This window comes from Toxotes jaculatrix, chromosome 3, assembly GCF_017976425.1.
Source record: "Toxotes jaculatrix isolate fToxJac2 chromosome 3, fToxJac2.pri, whole genome shotgun sequence".
NCBI lineage: Eukaryota > Metazoa > Chordata > Actinopteri > Toxotidae > Toxotes > Toxotes jaculatrix.
The window spans coordinates 6,311,883-6,327,532 of record NC_054396.1 but is presented as its reverse complement, the minus strand read 5'-3'; the positions used below and the strand labels follow the sequence as shown (position 1 = coordinate 6,327,532).

Here is a 15,650-nt window from a genome sequence, read left to right as displayed (position 1 = left end):
TTGAGACTGAAAAATCTCACACCGGAGAAGCTAGAACCACAACAGTTTGACAATTTGCTTGAGGAATGACTTCAATGATTAGTGAAATGTCAGAATTCATTAAAAATTTCACTCAATCGACTCATCCATTAATGAACTAATCCTTTCAGCACTGCTGTCAAGTAAACATTTCCAAACCCAGTCTGGTCTGAAAGGTGTACACTGTGTATAAATGTGTTTGTATGCATGCTGACACCACCATTTATTTTCCCCAGTCTAACCAACCACTGCCTTCCCCTGGGGATACAGTATTATCTTTCCTGTGCTTGACACCTGTTACAACTGTGCCCTGCTCACCATCTCCATATCAGCTTTCGACCAGGCCACAGTATCACCAAACACTGTCCTGACGTCAGTCATTTCTACCCCCAACTATAACTAAAGGGGGCTAATGTTGCAGATGGACATCACAACACGTTATTGTCTATACAGAGCACGCTACTGCAAATGTGACCAATTCAGCTCTATGAGATATGTGTGCTGCTGATACAATAGAGTACAGTATAATAAGGGAAAGGGTACACATACCCTCATACAGGACAACCTATTTATTTCAAAAGGAAGTTGCCAAGCCTCTTAGCAACACAATGCGACTTTGAAAAGACCTCTGGATCAAAGACAGCTTTTTCTATTGAATTACAGGGTTTCCTCTAACATGGTTTCCTCGTCATTGTATCACCACACACCTACATCTTTCCTCCATGTTACTACTGACATGCAGTCTCTCTCCACAGCTCTCTGTCCCTGTCACAGAGCTCAGCCTGGCCTGTCTGAGTGGACCAGCGGGGTGCTCAGTTTCGGTCCACGGGGCAGGTGATAATGACTTCCCTCGCCTCTCTCCTCCTCCTCCTCCTCCTCCTTCTCCTTGTCCTCCTCCTCATCCCAAGCTGCAGCAGTGAAGGTGACTGCAGCTGGATGATTTCTTTCTTTCTAAACTGGAGGGGATACCAGTTAGAGGGTGAGTGGTGTCTGGGGTCTGGAGTGCATGTGTGTGTGAGTATCGGTCTAGGTGGGGGTGTTGGTTTCTAGTATTAACCCCGTAAAAGAGGAAGCTCACATAACACTCCATTAATGATGAATGCTGAGCTCTGGAAGGTGAACACCTATACGGACTACATCTCCATTGTCTACCACACTGCACTGCAATGGCTCTGAAACAATAAATCCGCCAACAATACAACCCAAACTAAATTAACTCACTGAGGCAAGGTTTGAAAAAAGAAAAATCTAGCACAGCAACTCAACAGGAAATTACTTTGAGGGGGGTTGTGAGAGTCAGAGCATCACATATTCACAGAAGTCTCTGGTGTGTCTCTTTACTATTCCTCCATCCCTTCTGGCACTAAACGTGTGAAACACTCACATGGGGTTTTAAGCATTGAGCGGTATCGATCACTGTGGATCCGAGGCTGTGGGGTACGTCTGCTGTAGGAGCACGGTTGTTGTTGTTTTTTGTTTTGTTTTTTCAAACTCGACACCATGTACCTCTCTATTTGCGCCTGAGAGGGTAATAATAGCAGCTCAGGCCCTATCCATCCATCCACCTCCCCCTCCTTTACCTTACACACACTCACGGTGTAGGGAGTCTCATTCTGGCCATTATCATTCAGGCTTTCAAACATCCCCTCTACATCATCACCTCACAGCTCTCCTGGTGTGTGTGTGTGTGTGTGTGTGTGTGTGTGTGTGTGAGAGAGAGAGAGAGAGAGAGAGAGAGAGAGAGAGAGAGAGAGAAAGAGAGTGCATGTGATCTGCGTAATGTGTATATAAGAGCAAAACAGGAAGAAATGGAGAGTGATCACAAGAGAGGATGGATGGATGGACGGATGGATGGATGGACGGATAGACGGAGAGAGGCACACAAGCAGCATAATTACAGGGAAGACTAGCCCCCCACTCATTCTCTCCAAAATCTCCTAGGCAAGCCAACAACAGGACAGACAGAGAGAGAGAGGTGGTAGAGGGCTTTGCTTTGTTGTTATTTTCATTTTCTCAGCCTCACAGCAATTACATCCCAGTCTGAGAGACACATGAGGAGGAGGAGGAGGCAAACACAAGCAAACAGGGGGATATTCTGCTCTGGATTGTAACGCTGCATAGATCTGTTGGGTTCAAGGCCCCCTCCACTGCCGCAGGTTGTGGATGAACCCACCAAGAGGAAGATGCTCCTTGCTACATCTCACCTGTGCAATAGCATACAATATTTTGATTCCAGAAGTCTTATGAACACTGAGAGCTGGATAAACTAAGAAATCTAGATGGTGATGATCAGAATGGAAATGACAAACATTTTAAATAAAAATGTTATATTTTCAATATAACATTTTTAGACAAAAAAAGATGCAATGAAATGCACAAATGAGCATAAAGGAGGCACACTTTCTGTCTCTCATTCATGGTTCTGCAGTCGGTGATACATACAAAAGGTGACAGTTTGGAAGTGGTTGTGTGGGAAATTAAAAAGAAAGTTTAAGAGTTCAGTTCCTGAATACAGTTCCTAAAACATGAAACATGTTCCTTTTCTTACTATCAGAATTTAAAGGAATGTGTGAGAATTGGCCAACTGTCAAATTCTCAGTGTTCAAAGAAACAGTGGGCAGCATATTATCAGAAAGCTGGGGTGTCTGTAAAAAACAAGGAAATACACTCTTTGGTCCCACGCCCCACCTCCCCTTCTCCTGTGCCACAGTCAGACTGGACTGGGGATAGCTGGTTAGCATACTAACTTCAGGAGATATCTCTGTAACATAATACATAGATATCTTTGATATGACATCAAAACTATTATTTCTTCACATTGTCTTGATCATCTGTGTTCATTTTTGAATGTTTTAAACTAAAATACTTACTTGCTCCTTTAAACAACAATGAATTCATTAGAATTCAAAGAACTACAGAACCCATAAATGTGTATTATGCATCATATTAACTTATTTATGATATACACCAGCACTTTCTTCTAGTGTCAACTTTTCGGCTATAATCTGTGCTGTTGAACAGAACGTGACCTTTAACCCACAACAGTCTGGTGCTTATTGCTAAATAAATTAATCAATGCATTACTTTGTTTCTTAAAAAATATACCATTCCTGTCTAGACAGACAGACTGAGCATGATATAATGATGAGTAAGAACATGTTGTAGGGCTGGATTTTTAATAGATGAATGTTAATAGGCTTTTTAATGAAGTTTCCTTACTTCAAAAAACAATTTTTTGGCTCTGTATTTATTTTTGTAAGTCACAGGCTCATTAAAGTATTCTTTATGAATAATTATTTTATCATCTTGAGTTTGAAATATTGTTTACATACAACATACTGTATATACATATGTGTTTATACATCTGTATAAAATTATTTGTTCTTGGCATTAACATATAAGAAGATGTATCTCAATTTTCATAGTTCAATTTTCATAGAGATTACTGTTTGGCTTTAATTGCTATGCAATGTTTTTGTAGCAATTCATTTGCTTAACTCAAAGACATGAATCACGTTGTGTAGCCATCAAAGTGAAATGTAACTGCTACATATTAAAGTCTTAGTCAGAAAACAGAAATTAAGATTGCTGTTGGAGAGTGAAACATAAGTTAAAACATAGCTTGCTATTTGCTTTCTGTCCAGCGTTCTCATTAAAAACAGTTGTCTTCACAATGAGAAAATGATGATGTATCACCAACTGACTGTTTCTCCTAATTTGTATTGGTTGTTATACTGGTATAAACCATGCACTGTTGGAATTGTGATTAATTTCCCACTAAAATTCCCCTGAGACTGGGGCCTTTTACTCTGAAGTGTCCAGGTCAATAGCCACTGAAACACATGAGTAACCTATAATCCATCCTTGTGTCCATTCTTTAAATAATTCATAAGGAGGTGAGCTTGAGCTCTGCATTTTGAGGGGAATTTGTCCACAAACTGACAAGTGTCTGTCCTTAAACAGATTGGGGCTCGTTTTAATGCAGTCTTTTTCATCTAAATGACATGGAAACTGGCTCCCAGAGGAACTCCCAACCAGCTGAGAGTCACTCTCCAGGGCTGCTTTTAGTATGTTAGTGTTTTCTGCTTTATTCTGCAGGGAAATAAGCATTATACCGAGCCACATTAAAGGACCAAATCCCTCAGAAATCAAACAAATTACAACAGTATTTTTTCGTCTCGTCAAACTCTTTGCATGTGGTGTTTCTTGTGTGCAAGAATCGTAAATTTTGAAACATACAATGAATGTTTCACAATGTCTGTGGTTTGCATGTGAAACTGGGGTCTAGACTCTTTGTTTTACTCAGGATGTCCTGTCTGAGGGGACAAAGCAGACATGAAACAAGGAAAAGAGATGTAGCATCTGTGCGCTGGTGAGCTTGTTCACAGCCAACGAGGAACAGATTCCTGTTGACACAACTTTCAGTGTGAACCATGTTTTCAGTGATTATGTTACAGAAAGCAGTAGATGCACTGAGGACATTTACAGGAAACATTGCAGGACAGCCGTATTTGTGGTAAAAATGTGTTTTGGACCAAATCATTTTCACAAAATTAGCACACAGCCTCTTCAATCTGGTGTCCCTTGTGGACTGGGGATCCGAATTGATTTCCACTGTAAAGCCTATAGATTACTGTTGACCCACAAACACATTAACTAGAAAACACTCCAGTGTCTGCCCCTGAATCAGGCCTCCAGCAGCAAGCCTGTTTACATATATCTGTGCTAATCCACAACATCCATGCTTTTTTTCAGTTGTGACAACAGCTAAGCACTGTTTGCTCTTGTGCTTTTTTGCTTGGCACTTTGGTAAGTGCAACTATTTAACTTTTGAGAGAAGAAACAACACAATCCTCCACTTAAAAATGAAACGTTGAACTCATAAGAAATAAAATGCACTACTGCTTGGATTAATATGCTCAGAGATTTTGCTGCTACAACCTCACTTGGTCTGGTGTGACCAGTAGCTTGTGGTTGCTGATGTTCGCTAATGTTAGATTTAGTGATGTTGCACACATTACCGATTCAATTGGCCACTTTGTGGGTTAGCATTTAGCTAAAATACTAAGATACTGTTTAGCTAACAGAAGTTCAGCATTTAGCGATGGCTACTGTTGAGCAAAAGTTACATAGTGCTTTAAAGGGACATAGTCCTACTCCGCCATTTGAAAACCAATTCAATAATGTCCCCTGTAGCTCTGCAATGTGGCTCCTAAGTCTTCAAAAATAACCCTGATGACATCATCAGGGTTTCACTGCATTACTGACTAAATCACTTTTATGATTTTGATGGGGGTTGATTTTTTTTAATTATTATTAATAAAAGTATATTAACTCTTACTGTTACCTGTAAATCAAGCCAGCATCTGCAAAGTGCACTGATTCAACTTGCAAGGATTTCCACATTCTCACCTATCACATGCCTGACCAAGAGTTTGATCTTTCTGTGTGGCGGAAATCTGTTGACAAAACCAGTCTGGCAGGAACTTGTTTTCTAGCAGAAGTGCTGAATTATATGAACCTGCATGACAACAGTATCACATAGCCTAACTGACAAACGCTCTCATTGAAATCTGTGCAGAGAACGTTATAATGAAGACGTGTGGAAAAAAAAAAAGAAAAATGCTGATGAGCACCTTTTAAAACAAAACAGGGGCTTGGATGAGCAGCGGTGGGAATGCATCATCAGCTAAGGTCACACTCCCCAGGTAGACTGGTTGTGGTGTTTAATCTTGTTTACCCTTTCAAATACTGCCTTGTATATGGATAAGGTTGATAATGGCCCCTGATTGGCAAATAACTCCTCTCTGTGCTGAACAGCAGCGTTGGAATATTCTGTGATGGTTAATAGCTTTATTGAATTGGAAGCGCTGACCCCATTAAAAGCAGCTGAACATCCTAGACTAAAGTCAACACAAAGCAGCGCTGCCTTTGCAGTTTGTTTCCCTGTGTGTGTCAGAGAGAGAAAAAGAGAAAGAGACTCTCATGAAGCACAAATTCAGTATAGTCTCCCATACAAACCAGAGCTGTGCCTTTGTTCAGTGTGACTCACACACCTCCTGTCACTGGGTTTCCTTATGCCAGACCTGCTGTGCGTCACAACAAATGAATGACACTGAAGAAGAAAACCACAGTACTTTTAATGTATGTTTTGTACCTCTGTTTAAAAGTATTCGTTCTGTTTTTTTTTGTTTTGTTTTTGTCAGCACCACACATGGTGTGAGGTGACACAAGACCCATACAGGATATCACATGCCTGCCATGCCTGCCTCCCTCCCTATTGTTTGTTTGGTCCAGGAAACAGGATATTCACACAGAGGAGAGCAGGCCAGCTGACCACGGGGCCAGAAAGAAAGAAGAGTCATTTTTACTTTTAAATAGAACCTACAGAAATACAGGCTCCTGTTTTTCTACCATACTTTCAGATGAAGGTGTATTACAGTGCCCACACTTTCCTGTCAGAGCACTGAAACTGTCCAGGACACCATTAAAAACTCCAGTACAGTACACCTTCCTGACCAGCTGGGCACTGGTGATGTTGACATGTCAACAGTTCAACAACCAGCTGACATTCAGTCAGCAGGAGTCAGGTAAAAGGCATACAGGCTGAATGTGGGTTTATGGGAGGCGGGGATTCATGTGTACTGGAACAACTGATGTGATGAATGAACACAGAGGACTCGTTTCTCCACAGGAAGTGTGCATAAAATAGAGCAGTCTAAAAATAACACAAATACACGCTGTGAAGTCCCAAATAAGAACAAAGTGTGCGAGTTGCTGAAAATACAATTTAACAAAACGAACAGTGCGACTGCCAGAAACGCTGTTAGGCTACAGGTGATCACACAACTGGATAGGCCTACTGTTTTACTATTAAAAAGAAAACAGAATAAGCTCTAATAAGCTCTGTTTGTTGACTAATCAAACCATCCTCACCTTATGTCTTTTGTTGTGATCTGATTTGCCCCCTCTTATTGTCTGTGCGCGGAGCGTCCCCGCCGGCACCCGTCAGTCAAATAAATCCACCTCTCTCTCCCAACAAGACCGGGCTCTCGGAATCAGATGTTTAGTTAGACTCAATGAAGAGTTGGTTCTCCGGGGTTCATTGGAGATGGAAAGTCAAGAAAGGGAAGCTGCTGCCTGTTCGGCATAATAGCCTCGTCTCCCACACTCCACGCAGTCAGTCCCATCCAGTCACACTCCCCGCCTCCTCTCCGCTACCTTCCACAGATTCAGGACGGGACAGACGAATTTCCCTCTGCTGCTGCCTCAGCGCGCGGCTGGTGGCCAATGGAGGAGCGCTCTCTGCTGCATGAACACACGACTGCTCAGTGCAGATCAAATAAAACTGGTGATCCACATCCACTTTGCACTGTATCAGAAAAAAACTGGTCACTCAGCAGTTTATGATGAAGAGATCTTAAGTTATGTTTTGTAGTTTGACATTTATATTGCGTTTGACAGTCTGTGCTCTTGCATGGCTGTGGTTGTGGTAAAAATTTTTTAAAAACAAATTTTCAAATGTAGGCCAAGTGTATGGTTTTGCCTGAACCATCCAATGTGCTCTTCTTAGGAGAGATGCACTGCAACGTACTGTATGAGTATGTCAGTGACAAAGCCACAGAAAATGATAGATAGATAGATAGATAGATAGATAGATAGATATACTTTATTCACCCCTCAGAGGGAAATTGTTATGTTACAGCAGCAAGTAAAACAGTCACAAAAAGAAAGGAAAGGACAAGTTGACAGCTAACTGGCAGCACTTAGCAACTCTACAAAATACAGTGTAACAAAATAGTAGCTGTTTTCAGCAAAAAACAAAACAAAAACTGATAAACCCACTGTGCACTAATTACCCAGCACCAAATAGCAGATAGACAAAATTAGCAACTCATTAAAACAGACAGACAGCTATTTCCAAACCAATACACAGCAAAGAGGGGGCTGGACATTGGCCTCAATTCATCAGCTGACCAGAAACGTGACTACAAATGAATGGTAATGTTGCTCTGAGTCTGTAAACACATTAGCTATAACAACTAAATAAGGTGATAATAAGTCTCTTGTGAGTATACATATGGTCAATGTACCTTTAATTCTACTTAAATATCCAAGTGCAGTCTTGCTGCGCTGTTATGGTCCCATTTTAGTCTCTATTCCAAGTTTTTATGCTATCTATCTATCTATCTATCTATCTATCTATCTATCTATCTATCTATCTAAAAATGAAAAAAGTTCCTATAGAAGTTAGACTTTGAAGCCCAACTCTACAGGTTTGTTAGAACATTACATGTAACATTGTCCTGTGACTGCACTGTAAAGGGGAAGGAAAGGAGTGCCACTCTGCTGTGGCTCCATGGCAGGCTGAACAATGGAAAGGCCCAATAATCCACATAAAATACAGGGACAAGGAAATGGGAGGGATGAAACTGTCCAGTTTATTATAAACCAGCTGAACCAAGTGTCAGGGCAGCTACGAGGTGATGTTCCCTTGGCTATCTCAGCTGTGCATACACACAGAGCAGAGAATGAATAAAGAAAACAAAAGATGAGTCTTCATGTCTAGGCAAAGGCCGGTTGTGTTACAGGAGCAAAACGCTTTCTTCAAAGCCTAAATGAGTCACTCCAGGGACTGCCCCCATCCCCCTCCCCATTTGTGAGGATTTCTGCAAGCCCGTGATTAGGCTCACCCCAGTGCCATGTGTGCACCAAGTCCACCCCCCCCCCCCACCCCCACGCCACCCCTCCCTGTGCACACCAAATCTCTGCTTCTACATCTCCCATTGAGATTAGCCCACTAGCTATTGTTCTGATGACACTTCATATAAGCTATACTCTCATCTCATTATGATAATACAAAGACAGCGTGGCATGACTTGGTGGGTTTGAATAATAAAATGTGTGTAGTAACCTTTGGGATTTGGTTAATATAATGCAAACAAGCATTAAAAACAGAAAATAATAAGAAAAAAAAACCCTCCAGTAATGATCTTACTAAAAAAAAAAAACAAAAAAAACTTCCTGTCATTTACATTTTTTAAATCTTAGAAGTCATTTATTGCCCTCATTTAATCTAAATTAACACAAAACTTCAGATTTGTCTCCCAAGTTAAACAACTGAAGACTAGAGAATGCAAACAGTCAAAGCGAGGAGATCTTGTTTGTGCAGAGGGAGGAAACTATGAATTTTAAGTACAAGGGGATTATGTTTTGCTCGTGGAACAGATGTTAACATGGAGAGGCCTACCCTCCTGAGAGTGGGCCCTGACAGACACACTGTCCCACTGTCATTGGCCCATTGTCAATGTGCATCCTCTCCTCTGAGTCTTTAGTTGGATATTACCCCCACCCCCTCCAAGACAGATTAACTCTGCCCCCTGCCATCAGCCTTGACCTTGATGGACTGGTAATGTCACCTTCTTTTGTGTTTTGACAGACATTAACTCTTGCCAACTTTCATGCTTCCTTCTAAAGCAAACTTTATGCATTCATGATTAGTTGAGATAAACAAAGGATGGAGGACAATGAGTAACATCAACAATAAGTGAGCTGACCCCTCCATCCCATCTCACTCTCTCATCAGACCTCTAAACAGGTCAGCTGTTGTGCAGTTGTCCTTGTGCCACCGGTCTTCATTCTTCTTTATAGCTTGGCCACTTCAGTGTGTCTTTAGTATTTTCCAGGTCAGGGTGAATGAATTCAGTTGTTCTTCAGTGTATGTTATCCCTCCCCCACATTTTCTTGTAAAACAAAATGGGGGTATTTTCACGGAAAAACCGAGGGCAGTTGAAAAATAATATGTTGATATGTAAAAATGTATTGATACAACCCACAACCCATGTGCAAGGTAAATGTAAAATGTATAATCACGGCGCAACACTCTTCATGGTCTCAACCAGCAAAAAACAATGGATTTGCAAAAATGTAGTTTAGTTTCTTTGCCTGTTAAGCCTGTGAAGCTTTCACGGCACATGCATTTTACAGTGATAATGCAGATTTACCAGATGAAATTCACAATCATTTTGAGACACTGGGCCTTTGAGTTCACATAGAAGCGAAAAAAACTTCTCAGTTCCTGCTGATAACTGCGGAGTTTGTTGGCGACAAATTACACATCTACAGAGTCCCTACTCTAGCATGACTTGTGTCGTCCTTGGATAAGAAACGATCATTACACTGAAAGTTAAAGTTCCACTGAATTTATAAATTTATATAATTTATATAAATTGCAATTTATAACAAGATATACACTGATCATCCACAACTTTCGTAGCACTGACAGGTGAAGTGAGTAACACTAATTATCTTACAATGCCAATGGCGACATGATCATGGGCAACCACGGCTCACTGATATGTGAGAGGAGCGGGAGCTGGTCTGTGTGGTTCAATCCCACAGAAGGGCTACTGAAAGAGTTCACTGAAAAAAATGTTTTGTTTAATTTACTCAATTTTAATATTGGAAGTGGATGCACGCAATACGCTCATCTAAATCTAGACATATTTTTTAAGCTGAGTGTACTTAATATTTTTGAGTAATTTCAAATAAGTAGTATTTGTTACTCTGATTTACTTAGTAATTCTAACTAAACCCATGTTTAATTTACTTAAATTCATTATGCAATTCATATATTGTGGTTAACTAATTTGTTATTGTGCTATAAATTATATTGTTTTATTCTGCATATGTAAAATATGTTAATTCAATTCACAATTTTATTAAAAACAATCAAAATGCATATGTAGATGTGGGGGTGGCCGAGAAACCCGGTATAATGAGTTGTGGCAGTGTGGAGCAATTCCCAATTCCATTTTATTTGACAAAATTAGAGACTTGTTCAAAAACTTCACAGTAAAAAATGCACATTGAACCAACCAGAAAGATAAAAGTAAGCAAAAAAGAGGAAAAAAAATTCTCAAGAGCACTTCTCAAGAAGAATCAAAATAATACACAATAAAAGAATTTACTCTAAACTGCCTTTCTGGCTATACCCTTAAAGTTTGGGCCCATGGCAGGAGCTATAATCTGGAGCTGTGTTCAGGAGCTGTGCTTCTCTCCTGTAGCCTCCGGCCACCACAGCCTCCTCACTTTTATACTGGTGGACTGCACCTTCTCAAGAAATCGATATCAATTATCTCTTCCAGCACATTTACAATAATCCCAATACTAAATAAAATATTATCAAATAGAAGTTCACTTAAACTTACTTTAAAAATATATTTCTTTATAAACAAGATACTTATACAGATCATTTCACCACAAAAGACAAACAAAGTTAAAGGGCAGACTGCATGGGATGTATAGGACTGCGGTTCCCAGGCAATTGGTCGTCTCATGACTTTGACTTTTCCTTCCAGCGTTCCCCTCAAAACACAATGTGACAGTGTGAGAGAATCAAAAGAGTGAGAAGGTTACAGACCTGACAAAGTACTGAATATACTGTACTCAAACCTTTATTAGCCTTTTTCACAAACTTGTTCCAAGTCTTTCCAATTCCGTCAAAATTATTTACTTCTTTAAAATCTATTTTTTTTCTTTCTAAAGTATTTATTACATTAATAAAAAACATTTTCTACCAGTTGTCTATTAAGATATTCTTTCAGTAGAATTTGCCAGTACAGATTTAACTGACTTTTTCTTGAGTAACATGTGCCACTATATTTTTTAATACATTTTTAAAATGTATTAAAACCTAACCTCTGTTTCAGTCACAAGAGTGTAGGGGCCACTTATCAGCAGTGAGTGAAGCTGCCTTCATGAGCTGTTACAGTACCACCGTGTGGAGCAGGTGGGTAGTGCACTCTTTAACTGCAGAAAGCAGAGATTCACACAGCTTCAGTTGTTTATTTTTCCAGACTTTTCTCTTCTACTTTCTACTTCTTTCTTGTAAAATACTGTAGTTTTACCCTTTTAGCCCTCAAAACATTATTCATATTATTCAAAAATAATATGAATACATTGTGAGACAGGAAAAACAAGCCAAAAAAGGGTTGGGATCTAGTCTTAGATAACTTTGACAATTTTTTCGGTGACAAATATTTAAAAATCAGAGTAAAATAACGGAAAATCATTAACATGAATGGAATAATGAAAAAATAATTACTGTTAGTCCTAATTTCAATGTAATCAATTAAAGAAATTCATAGTAAAGTTGACTCTAACAGTGATTTGTCTTCTCATTTGTCTTTGGCATACTCTGGCGAACATTTTCAGATGCAGTAACTCCCATCTGAAAAAGCCTCATAGGTCCCAGGGACTGTAGTGTTGGATAAAAACTTAAACTTGAACCCAAACTATTTGTGACTGTGTCTTTTTTAACAGCACATGCTCACAAACACAAACAAAATGGAATGTGGATTTACTGGAGCAACCCAAATAGCCACAAGCAGACTTTAACTTGATCATCTGGCTTCAAGCCGTGCACTGCAGGCTTTTCAGATACATGCTAGTCTGACCCAGCACCCCAACCGTTCATACAGAAAAAAGAGAATTTGTCTTATGGGAATTTTTAAAAAGTCTGTCAGTATTGTGATTTATGATTGATGTTATCTCTGTGTACATGCCTGTAGATTTATGTTCATATCTTTACCCTTCAGTATGAACACAATATTTTCAAGCTATGATCAGACCCTAAAGTCATATTTGACATGTTTCATCAGATGAACTATTCACTGCACTGTCATATAGATCATACATGGATGCATGTAGAGTGCATAGAGTTAGAATTTTCACATCTGACTGCTGTAGGCAAAAAGCAAAATGTGGATTTTTTTTTTTTTAACTAGCACTGGCCAAGATGGTACATAAAATAAAATCTATATTTTTTCCAAACTTGAGGATTTTTGATTTAAATCAAATTCTTTTTTTCCCTTCAAAATGCAGGGAGACTTTTTAAATTTTTTTTAATTAATCTGGTTCCAAACACTGTTTAGTTTATTCTTGTAGCTTCACCTCATGTAGCCAGATAAAACTTCTTCAAAAACACAAACAGAAAGCACAGATCAGTGTGCAGTGTCTTTTTCAGTCTGTCCCTCTCATAGATGTGACAATTAAAGTCATCATGAAAACCACCCGAGCCACCAACCAGTCCAGAGTAGAAAAACACCTGGAGGGACTGGATCTTACACATTGTGTTTCATCAAATAGGAGAAATTGCTCATCCAGGATTTGATGTTCTAGGGACGCTGAGGTCTGTTTTTTTTTTTTTTTTAAATTATGTTCTACAGAGGTAGGTCATCTGGGTGTCAATGCTGTAACAGAGAAAAATGACGTGAGCTTACATAATGTAACTTAATGGGAACATACAGAAAAAAACAAGCATCGAACCTTAGGGGAACCAACAACAGATGGGGGCTGGCGATAAAGAGTACACTGAAGGAAATGTTTTAGTTGCCCTGGGGAGCTGCATGAGATAAAAAATGATGAGATGAAAAAATTGCACCAAATATATTTATAGGTCTCATCTGGTAGTATTGTAGATTCTTAGACCACACATTGATGGGTTAGATAATTAGGAAAAAAAAGAAGTATTATCTGTACTATTCTGCATTAGATCCTGTGAATAACTCATTATCTGGGGGAAAGAACACAAGATGTTGCTTTGAATTGTCCTTTTGTGTGGAGACAACTGGCCTTGTAACAAGTCATATCCTCGTACATCAACCAGCAAAATGAATTTTTATGCCTCACCCAGTCATGGAGTGGAGGACACTGGGGGGGAGTCTCTTTCACTGAATCCTACATGAAGAAATCTGAAAAGCCATATTTTCTTACCCCACACAGTATGTTCCGAGTATTATTGCTATTTGATGTGCTAGGAGGTGATTTTTGCTTTTAATTAGAAATGAGTTAGAGTTGCCCAAAACACATATTTCACCACTGAAAAAAAACAAAACCTTTGAAGTTAGTGAAGTTGACACGAGCCGGAGTTTTATGTTGCACAGCAGGATTCCAGACCTCAGAAAATGCTTTGAAATGTTGAACTACTATGTTGATATACTGTCAGAAGTAAGTTTAGGACCACTGCTGTGTTTGTGAAATCCTCTGTGAAGGTATTCAACAGTCTCTCAACTCACGCAACTGGAGGAAGGTGATGAAACTGTCTAGAAAAGAAAGCTCCAATTTTAGAGCTAAGTTTCAGCATGGAAATGGCTGAATCACATTCCATGCTTCCTGTTTTCTGTGGTTGCAATAGATGTGCTACATTTACAGTCTCTGAAAAAAATCATGCCTCTATGGAGAAACTGAGGTTAATCACTCATCATATTCATCACAGCATTCCATATACAGTTTAGTCAGGGATCTTTGCTCAGCTGCACAAGAAAAATCAGAAAACACACAAATAATTCCCTTTAAAAGATGTCAATATAGCACAGTAAAACAATATCTGTGCAAGAAATAAATTGACTGAAATCCTAAAACAAAGTTTGAGTCTGATACAGGAACATGAACAAGCTTCTGCGAGACAAGGCCCTCTATTGAAAACGAGGTGAACGAGGAAAATGACCCTGTTCAGTAAATATCATGGTTTGCTCCGTGCTTCAGAGCTGGTATCACACACTATGAAACAAACCTGTGTGTAAAGGCTCAGCAGACACAAAAGCACATCCATCGATTATAATTATTGTGCTTTTCATTTCCAGTGCATTTACTCCAGAATGAATGACAGGTCCTCACACGGCATAATAAGATTCTGATATCATTAACTTTTATAATTTATGGGTAGTTTGGAAATGGCTATAAATGTACCTAAGGCTGAAATAGATATTTGGTTCTCTTTATGCTGTTTTGTTAAAGCTGTTCTAACGGATTTAAATTGTAACAATTCAAATTTAACTCCATGAAAGACTATATTTACACAAGTGGACAAAACAATGCTAAAACATGCTGAGAGAAAGAAAGAGAGATACAAGATAGCCATCGGCTACTACTCTCATATATCTCCATTAAATACGTGGCTGCAGCTGGGAGATGTGAGCTTGTGAGCACAAAGACTGGAAGCGCAAGGAAATAGCTAGCTTGACTGTGTCCAAAGGTGAAAACATCCACCTACCAGCACCTCTAAAACTCACCAATACATGTGATATCTAAGCACATCTTAAGATATGAGACTTTGACATGCTTGTAGGTGGACTTTGTTACCCTCAGTCAAGCTAGCTGCATCCTCCTGCTTCCAGTCTTTATGCTAAGCTAAGCTAACAGGTTTTGGCTGTAGCCTTATATTTAATGGACAGAAATGAAAGTGGTATCTCATCTGACTCTCGGTAAGTGCAATAACTATTGCTTTCAATGAATTACTGTACTTTTTGTAGGATTCTGAAACTTGTTTAAATGTTAGAATAAGTTGTGTTTTTAATCACCTGTGGGCTAATACAGAAACCACAGCCTAGTTTACAAGCTCTTTTTCTTGTCCAAAAACAATTGTGGTGCTTTAAGTCACTTCAAAGTAACTCAACTACAAAGTGCTTTGTTTTTCCTTAAATACATTTTTTTCCTCTTTCTGTCTTTCTTTCTTTCTTTCTTAGGACTGTTCACACTTTTCTCCAAATACCCAGTGGATACAGTCATGGTCCTGCAGACACTGAGGTACTGTTTAAACCTTATAAAACCTCTTAGCAAAAATATTCTAT

At 39.3% G+C, this 15,650-nt stretch overlaps 1 protein-coding gene across 3 annotated transcripts in view; it reads right to left on the bottom strand.

Annotated features, from left to right (window-relative positions):
* Window positions 1–7,213, bottom strand: part of frmd4ba (FERM domain containing 4Ba) — a 42,248-nt gene extending 35,035 nt beyond the window's left edge. The window contains exon 1 of one of the 3 annotated variants that reach the window (XM_041033760.1): window positions 6,955–7,213. The gene's annotated coding sequence lies outside the window, so the exon portion shown is untranslated. The remainder of the gene's footprint in view (window positions 1–6,954) is intronic. The other 2 variants (XM_041033762.1, XM_041033763.1) reach the window with 2 other exon arrangements.
* Window positions 7,214–15,650: the final 8,437 nt, after the last annotated feature.